This window comes from Tenrec ecaudatus, chromosome 15 (genome assembly GCF_050624435.1).
Source record: "Tenrec ecaudatus isolate mTenEca1 chromosome 15, mTenEca1.hap1, whole genome shotgun sequence".
NCBI lineage: Eukaryota > Metazoa > Chordata > Mammalia > Afrosoricida > Tenrecidae > Tenrec > Tenrec ecaudatus.
Window position 1 is genome coordinate 35,072,218 of NC_134544.1, and position 9,897 is coordinate 35,082,114.

Sequence of the window (9,897 nt, forward strand, 5' to 3'; positions counted from 1 at the left end):
ATAGCTTTAAAATATATCCATTATTACACATGCAAAACATATATTCAGAACAGAACATATAAAAGAATAAACAATGGTTTACTGATACATAGGACTGTGGAGATAATTTTTACAGGGGTCAAGTATTCCATATAACAGCACTGTGTACACTGTGGTTCTGTTTATGATGTGTATAAGGACACGTGCAAGAATGACTACCAGAAGTGTCGGCCGCTGGAGATCCCCTCATAGAGGGGTTCAGGAGAGGAGATGGGTCAGTCAGGGTGCGAGGTAGTCCCGATGAAGAACACAGCTTTCCCCCAGATCCTGGATGCTTCCTCCCCCTGACTACCATGATCCGAATTCTACCTTGCAGGAGTGGATAGGGCAGAGGTTGTACACTGGTGCATATGGGAGCTGGAGGCACAGGGAATCCAGGGTGGATGATACCTTCAGGACCAGGGGTGTGAGGGGCGATGCTGGGAGAGTGGAGGGTGAGTGGGTTGGAAAGGGGGAACTGATTACAAGGATCCACATGTGACCTCCTCCCTGGGAGATGGACGGCAGAGAAGTGGGGGAAGGGAGACTCCGGATAGGGTAAGATATGACAAAATAACAATCAATAAATTATCAAGGGCTCACGAGGGAGAGGGGAGCGGGGAGGGAGGGGGAACAAAAAGAGGACCTGATGCAAAGGGCTTAAGTGGAGAGCAAATGCTTTGAAAATGATTAGGGCAAAGAATGTACGGATGTGCTTTATACAATTGATGTATGTATATGTATGGATTGTGATAAGAGTTGTATGAGCCCCTAATAAAATGTTTAAAAAAAAGAATGACTACCAGAATGTTGATAGTTGCCAAAATGTCTAAGATGACAAGGTTCTATGTCATTTACTTAAATGCTATTAATTATGCTTTTCAAAGAAAACAACTATGTTCATAGTCCAATAATACAACTCATATGCATTTATGGTACCTGGTGACTGACTGAATTGAAGAATTGAAATAGCCATCCATTAGTATGATGTGTAAAATATTAAATTGTTATAACCCTCTATGAATTAGGAATTATTAAAATAATTTCTATTTGAATACATGTAAGGTATATTATGAATGTCCTCTATGCACTCAAAAGATGGATAATGAACAAGAAGCCTAAAGAAATAACTGATGCGTTTGGATTATGGTGTGGGTCTTCCGGAAGAACAAACAAATCTGTACGGTTAGAAGTGACGCTCCTAAGTAGTGAACAAGGGAAGAGTTCACCTCATATATGTTGTGCGTGTTCTGACTGTTCTGACATGTTCTTAGGAGGGAGCCGTTCTTGGGAAAAGGACATGCTTCATTGTAAAGGATGGCATCTGTGGAAAAACAAAACAAAGCCCCGTCACAAGATTAGTGGTCTCAAGCATGGCAGCTGGTGAGGCTGGTGCAGGGGCAGCCATAGTGACCATGGGGTCCCAATGAGGAGGGGCTGATGCCAGGGCACCCAAAACCAATTGATCATAAACACAATGCTGAGGAGATGGTTCACATGAGATCTTGGTCTTGGTACAATCGTTTTCAGAAAATAAATTGTTACCAAGAAATCTTTGTCATGCATGATGAGAGATAGAGAGAGAGATCAATGCTGAGACAACATCCCAATAAAATAATATGGATGTCTCATATACAGTGAGATACTAATTTGGAACCTCAAATAGAGTCTAGGATCTTTCCTGCACACCTGATAACTCACCACCTATTAAGACCAAATTAACCAAAATTGTTTTACGTTGAAAAACCTAGTTGCCTTTACATCCCCGTAAGGTATTCCAAGCATGAATTTCAGTTACAGGATTTGCAACTTGTGAAATGGCTAAAGTTAATCATGCTGTTGAAGATGAAAAATGTAACATGCACACCACCATTGCTCTCCCTGGTTTGCCTTCAGTTCGGATTTTTTCTTTGCCTCATCAAAATGCAAAATAGAGTTTGAAAAATTAAGCTCTGTCCTGAATGTTTATCATGAATTGTATTTGCATTGTCAGCCCTGAGATATATTAGGCAGATATCCTCCTCGGAGGAGACTGCTCCGTGTGTGGACTACCCACCGCATTGTGAATGAACCAAACTTTCCCTGCAGGGAAAGCTCCAGGAGCTGATTGCTGTTTCCCATTTCTGGGTCACATGGAGTTGATTTCAAATACTGGAAATAATGGTAATGATACTGTAATCTTTTGCACATCTGACTAACGGGTGGTCATTTCAGTCCCTCAATTCACACACCAGGCACCATGGAGCAGATGTCCCCATCTCAGAATGAGCTCTGGCCAAGACTTTCACCTGTAACTTTGGAAGAAAATGCCATGTGGGGAAATAAAAATAAATACAACAAAATACAGTTCAATATATGCAAAATTCAAAATATGCAAGAAAAGCTTAGCAAGAGAAACAATGAAATCTTACACAGAGTCAATTTTATTGATGGTGGTGTCATTTTCTGTCCTTGAATCGGCACCCTACAGAACAGACTTGCTTCAGAGGCTTTTCTTGGCTGTCATCTTTACAGAAGCAGGGGGCTAGCCATTTCATCAACACCAACTTCTTGTGCACATATGAGAAAAGTATCTAAGGAATATTTAAGGAGTACAACTGAAAACTGAGAGTGTCTTTGAAGATAACTAAAATAAAATTTTAAAAAATAAAAGTAACTATATCTTGCAAACTCATTTTGCAAAAAGTGAGTCATTCAAACAACTCTCGATCATGTTTTGGTTTGCTTTTTTTCTTTTTCTTTTTTCTGGTCCTCTGTTATCAAGACCTTTGCTTACTTATATTGTTTATCAATCCATGCTCTTCATATCTTTGTGATAATAGTGATAGGGTTGAAATTCTTCCAATATAACCATCAACTACAAAAGATAATTATCACTGTGACTCAGATATATAATACACACACATATTGATTGATTGGGTGAATATCTAAGACATAAATGGAAAATTTGGGGAAATTATTTTACTCTTTAACCTGGTCAAGTTCTTTCAAAGCATGCCACTCACAAGTATTTTGTTATTCTTTGTTTTTAAAAAAATACCGATTAAATATCACTGGGTTAATAAATAATTCCTTGCTTTAAAAAGTTTGGGAATGAATACAAATTAATTTTGTTAATCAAAAGAGTGGCTTAATGAGAGTGAAAATACATATATTATCAAAAATAGACCCATTAGTTGCAACGATTCCCTGTGTTGTGGGGATCAACATATACCTGACAGTAAATGATTTTCACTGTGCAACCCGCCTCAGTGCCTGAAGCCCATGGGAGTAAAGCCAGGCAATGGTTCGGGGTGACAGTTTGCTTTCACATGGGACACTGAGAGAGGCCCATGGGATAGGATCTGTCACAAATCCAAACCCATGCCCCCAACTCATTTTCATGGGACAGTTGATATACTGAAAGTTCTTCTAACTCACACAGCCAAGGAAGCAGACAATAGGACGATGGAAGTAGTGAGGTGCAGCAGAGACCAGTACCGCAACATAGAGAAGCACGTTGCAGTGGGAGCCTCATATTGTAGCGATGTAAAGTGTATGTCAAGAGATATGGTGCTGGAATAGTGGTAAGAGGAGTTGGCCTGCAAATAGCAGACATGGCAAGGTGGAGCAGTGCAGTGGTGTGGAATAGCACAGCACAGAAACACAGTTCACCTTGGCCCATGGGTTGGCTCAGCCCACAGGCAGCACAACACACATGATGAGGCAGGGCACCTGGTTCGGGCAGCACACAAATCTGACCACCAGCACCACCAGAGAGAAATGGGGGACTGGGGAATCGCTGCCAGCATGCCATTTATCTTGGTCACACCTCTAATGGAGGTCACCAAACTGTGACCTGATTGACAGACTAAAGTCCATCCATATCTTCTTACTGGTGCCTTATTGGCACACACAAAATCTATCACAGTGCATATATTAGTGATCAAAGGTAATGTACTACTGCATGCTTCTTGCTGAAAATATACTTTGTAATTTGTCCATTGCTGTCAATGTAATTCCAACTCATGGAAACCCCATTTCTATCAGAGAGACATTGTAGTGTAAGTGTTGACTTACTAACCACAGGCTTGGCCATTGAAATCCACAAGTCACTCTTTAAGTTATTGACAAGGAAATTTGCTTCTGTAACGATTTACACCAGTAATCCTAGATAGGTTCTCTAGGAGAACTGATCTCTGAAGGGTTTTCAAAAGCTATGATCTTACAGCAATAGGTCTTCCTACTTGGTAAAATAAAAACGCCAATCTTTTGATCAGTAGCAGAACACAAACTTTTGGATTGCTTAGGGACCTTAATATGACATAATAGACTCTGGATTATGCATTCCTTGATCTCAGTTCCTGATCTTCATGATCCTTCATTCACTACCACCCACAATTACATCCGTGCACACATGGTTTTTCTATTAGGAGTGAAGATCACATGTGTGTTCGTTTGCTTTGAGATTCTGTTCAAATTTTGGAACCAGGTCAGCACCTTGAGAAGTAAATTGTATCACATTTTTCACTCAGCACAGGTGAATGAAAATCTCAACCAGAAAATGGTTGCTCACATTTGGAACAGGAAGAGATGCAGTAAAACAAATATTCGTTGAAGGAGGACTGGATAGGGATTCTAGTCAGGACAAGAACTTTGTAATGTGGCTCTATTAATCTGTTATCAAGGGAGAGCGCTGTTCTTGGTGCTGTAGAGTTGAGTTTTGACTTGTCGGTACCTGGTGTGACAGCGTGGAACTGCTTCATGGGGCTTTCTGGGGTGTCCTCTTTATGGGAGTCTTTCAGCAACTATTTTATCAAAAGTAGACTCTGGGGAGGTTGAAACCGTCAAACTTTCAAATGAAATGTTGTGTGTATCAATGTGATTTTCACTCATGCCAAAAAACAAACAAACATTTAGTGTATTTTCAAAGAAATGGCATGTGTTCTATTTCTTTTGAAAACTGCATATCTGTGACATGCTAGTACCCTAGGTAAACCATGCATATTATATGCATATGTGCATTCCTTGTGTGGGCACATTGTGAAAAAATGGCATATATATAATTTTAAGTAAAATATATTTTAAAAAACTCTAGGGTATAATTATGTTGTATGTAGGATCTACTAGGAAAAATAGCCTTTTAGTAATTTAGATACAATTTGTGCAGGATGCCTAGAAAAATATATAGGTGGGAACACAGACAATCCTTTCATGAAACACCAAGTATCTTATGTATCCTCTATGCTGGAAGTATTGCTTCCCAGCTCTGACTCAAAATACTTACGTAAGTAACATCTATAATACCAGTGCAGATACTGCTCTAACTAAGAGCAAAGAGCCAAGGAAACTACATTAGGCATTAAAACTATGTTCTCTCTTAGGCTGACCTGCATGTTAAAGACATCATGCTTTGGTTTTGAAAAAGAGGCGAGAGAGACTGCTTGGGCTAGACTGTAAGTGAGACTCCTCAGAAGTGCTTAGAGGCTGTCGGTTACAGTTGTTAGAAAAAGAGTTTAAGACAGTAGAGATCACCTGCGATCAGTCTCTATTTACTTCAGAACAATTCTAGTTTTCTCTTTTCCAAATATACATACATTTTTCTCCCGTGTCACATTTTTTTTAAAAGCCTACTGATTAAACAAAAGAAACCACTCTGCTTTTTCATCTAAGAATCTTTTAGCATGCTGGCTACGCATGCTAAACTATCCTTCTGGGGATTTCAGTTCACTTATCAAGGTGGGAATATAAGAATCAATTTCATGTTGTTGCTTTGCTTAAAGTAGTTGTTTTTCAGTTGCCTTTGATGAGACGGTCTTAGGTCATACTTTGATAAGCAGTGCTCAGGAAGAGTTCTCTTCTTAGATAAAGCTGATCCTGACTTCCCAACATGTCCAGCACACCTTATGTCTTGCAGTTGCCTTCATCTGAAGTGCATCTCTTTGTAGTGTTTGTGTGTTCAGAGGAACTTGCATTTGATTACTATGGAATTTAGTTAATTGTTTGTCATGTCATTCTAAGTTAAAAAAGTCTATGCTGGTATATGCATTACAACTCTGAATTTCATTACATCCAGCACTGTTTCTCAAGGAATGTATGGTTTAATGAACTAACATAAGTGAGTAGTTATAAATATCTTTTCATGCATACTGTCTTTAACAAAATTGTAATGGAAATATACTTTCCAAGACAATATAAAAACTCTTTATAGATGTTATTTATGGAACAGAAAATATTTTTTTTTCCTATTATAGTGAGTCCACTTTGGTTCTCTGGGACCTGGTGTGTCCACAGCAGGGCTACACTTCATAGCTTACAGCTTCTGGAAGCGGGTTTCTAGGATTTTCTTCCAAAGATCCTTTGAGTGGGTTTCTATAGCTGACCCTTAGTCATTTGCCCCGCTCAGGTATGTCTCAATAATCCTTTCTGTGGACTCACCAAAGCAGCTTCACTGAATGTGGTCAGTTATTTATTTATTTATTTATCCTCACCTTGAATTTTATTGTCCCTGCGTTTGCATGGCCAAAATGGGTTACGTTGGTGCAGTTTTTTGCATCGATGTTCAATGACGTTCACTGGACCTGTGCATAAATGCCAAGGATTGCTGCCGAGCCTGGACTGGTAACAAATGAGCATTTCACTTTTAGTCCGTGTAAATCAAGAGCTTGAATTCTCTCTCCTTCACTCTCTGCCCACCCTCATTTGCTTTATTATGTCCACATGTGTGAGTTGGGAGACACACATAAAGTGGACCATTCATTAAGAAATGAAAACAGCAGCCCTTACATCATGAATTTATGCAATTTTTAACTGTTTTTAACAAGCACAAAATGGTTCACGGGAATTATGCAAGTATAGATCATTTTAATTTGAATCATTGTGGAATCATAAAAGACTCAGTTCTTTAATTTTGTGCCTTCAAGTCAGCCACTTTGATTAAAAAATAATAAAGCATGAGAGCCGTAGGGTCCTCGCAGGTTCTCGGCGCTATCGTGGCTCCCTGATCTTCCGTGCTAATTCTCCTCATTAATATTAATAAAAGGCTGATAGGCCATCGCAAAGCATGATACGAAAAGCAGGCAATTAATTGCTTGTAGTATTTTTATGCTTATTTTGCACAATGAAAATAATGCCTCGGGACTGACTATCAGCTAATCAATAATATCAACTCCGTTGAAACTGAGTACATTCGGTTTCTTTTTCGTCTATCCCCCTTAAGTCTGAGACATGGAAATCCAGCAAAGTTCTTGAAATTAACAGAACCGGAAAAATGGGTGTTTTGTTTGTTCGCTTTTAAGCAGGCCCCTTTCCCTTTAGAGAGAGCTAATGCTGTTGTTTGGGCTCAACACCAAAAAGAAAGAGCTCCCTCACACAAGATGGACAAGAGACAGAAACACAGATCTGGATGAAGTCAATGAGTGCTTGAAGCTCTTTGTCAGGTGACTCCATTGCGTGCACCGGACAGCGTCGTTGTGATGAAGGAGACTGAGGAAACCTTCACCGTGGTTCTAGCTGTGCTTGGGAGGTGTCTACCTGTGGGGAAGGTGTCCGTGTGACCCAGGACACACTGGGAATGCCTGCTTAACTGAACTGTGGGTGTTGTGGAACCTTAGCTACTGTCCCTACAGTAGTATGTGGTCCTATATATTTGCTTAGATAGTCTTTAGTATATTCCACATGGTCCCATGGTTCCATACCCTTTATTCTACACAAGTTTTGTCCTTTGTGGCCAAAATAAATATTAGAAGATATGAACAAAGTGTAGGTTATTAAAGCGATTTGGGGATTTCCAGGCAATTCTTTTGATTGATTGGGCAAGTCAGTTTTATTGCTTTGTAAAATGTTTTTGTCAACTAAAGCAACAGTAATAGAAACACAAGCAAAAAGGAAATCAGTTGAACTATATTGATGTCACCCCGTGTATATTAGAGTCTAATTGTGCCCCATAATCATATCTTTTCCTCCTCCCTTTCCTCCTTTGCTTCTTTCACTTTTCCATTCTTCTCTTTCTTCCTATTAAAAATAGTTAGTTACGTGAAATTTTGTAGAAATTGGTTTTCAATGCAATGCTTCACGGATACTATGGCTTTGTGACTTCTATTTCACTCCCCAGGGTGTAACAGCGTCCTCCATCCTTCTTTGGGTTCGCCATTTCCCTCAGTGTTTCTTTCCCACTGCATCCCGCCTTGGAAGCTTCATCAGGGCGAACATCTTAGTTTCACAGGGTTGATTGCTTATTCTAACATGTCCGTACCTCCCTTGAATAATATTGTTCATTTCTATCATTAGATTGAAAGTGGAGCTCTTGGCTCAGGGGTTCCAGTGGTGTCTGTTCGACCAGTAAGCCTTTGTTTTGTTTGTTTGAGTTTGCTCTCATATATTTTTCTCACTCTTTCCAGGCCCTCCAAATTTGAAATCTTTCACATAACTGTCGCTGATCACAACCTAGGCCTTCTTGTCTCAGAGTTGTGGGATCCACTAGTCATGTGGACTAATTGCTTCTATACTTTTCTCTGCTCTTCTTTGCTCTGCATGAGGAGAGAGCAAGGGTTGAAATTAAGATGGCTGTTTACTAAATTTTAAGAAGCCTCAAAATAATACTACCAAAATAGGCAGTGAACATTGTCTTTGTGGACTATGCTATGCTATTAATTTGGTGCATCGGAGACTATGGCCTTGAGTCCCTAGACCTAGGGGATCATTCCTTCAAGGTATTTGGCTATGGTTTTTTATAACTTTCCTCTGCCTTTGCCCTACTCTATAAAATCGCCAAGCCTACTCTCATCAAATCAGTTCTACTTCATAGAGACCAGACTGTAAGGCTTCATTGGAGTAGAAAGCATCATCTTTCTCGCTTGGAAGCAGCAAGTGGGTTTGAACCTCTAGTCTTGTTGTTAGTAGCCCAATGCTGACTGAGATTTTGGTGGCAGTAGATGGTCAAGATTTTCTTCCACACTGTTTCTGTGTGGACCTGAATAATGAACCTTTCAGTTAGCAGTTGAGCCCTGAATTGTTGGCACGACCTAAGAATTCCCTTTGTTATTTATTTATTTTTACTTAGATGATCAATACCATTCAGCCAAATACACTGGTTATTGTATTCTTTACTCTCATTTTTGGCCACAATAACATGTGTCCATTCACAGTAGGTTCTTCCATGCAAGTAAAAATTAACTTAAATTTTGTCTTTTTTCTTCATGAGGATATAAAATTCAGAAACAACCGTGGCCTCTTAAATAAGAAGAGATGAATGATTTCCAAATGATATATATGTATATATATATGTATATATAAAAAAATTTTAAATCATTCTTTTATAGTCATGACCCCCATGACATACTCTGTGCAGTCTTTGGAAGATCCAGGAACCAAGAGAGTGCTAAACACCTGTGAAACGCAATAAGTCATACGATTATTTCCAATCAAATATCGTGACATAAACACAACATTTTCCCCAAAAGTTTTGCAATATTATGAGATATTTATTTTCCTAGACATTTTGGATGCTTTTTTTAGTTTTAAGATTAAAGAAAGGGAAGAATTATCAATGTTCATCCCATATATATTTTTATAATCTAGATTCAAAGGCATTTCTTCTTCTTACCAGAAACTTGAAATGATGATTCTGATTCACTTTTTCATATATTACTTGTGGAAAAATATACTATTAGAGTTTAAAAGTGCCATGCTGAATATATGAACAGATCAATAGTTACACTTATTTTCCCTGATGGGCTGGATAGAGGTAGGAATTTGGTTTCTGTAACTTGGTTCAGATATTATATCATCTGAGAGGAGTTTAATAAATATACTGTTCAAGTTAAGGTAAATTGAATAAATTATTTTAAAAATAATATTATCTAGGAAGAATAGATTTTTAAATAACTTATGAATTTATAC

At 38.8% G+C, this 9,897-nt stretch overlaps 1 non-coding gene across 1 annotated transcript; it reads right to left on the reverse strand.

Moving 5' to 3' along the window:
* Window positions 1–3,250: 3,250 nt before the first annotated feature.
* Window positions 3,251–3,385, reverse strand: LOC142428420 (small nucleolar RNA SNORA42/SNORA80 family). The gene has a single exon (XR_012780324.1). It is a non-coding gene; the product is annotated as a small nucleolar RNA SNORA42/SNORA80 family (small nucleolar RNA).
* Window positions 3,386–9,897: the final 6,512 nt, after the last annotated feature.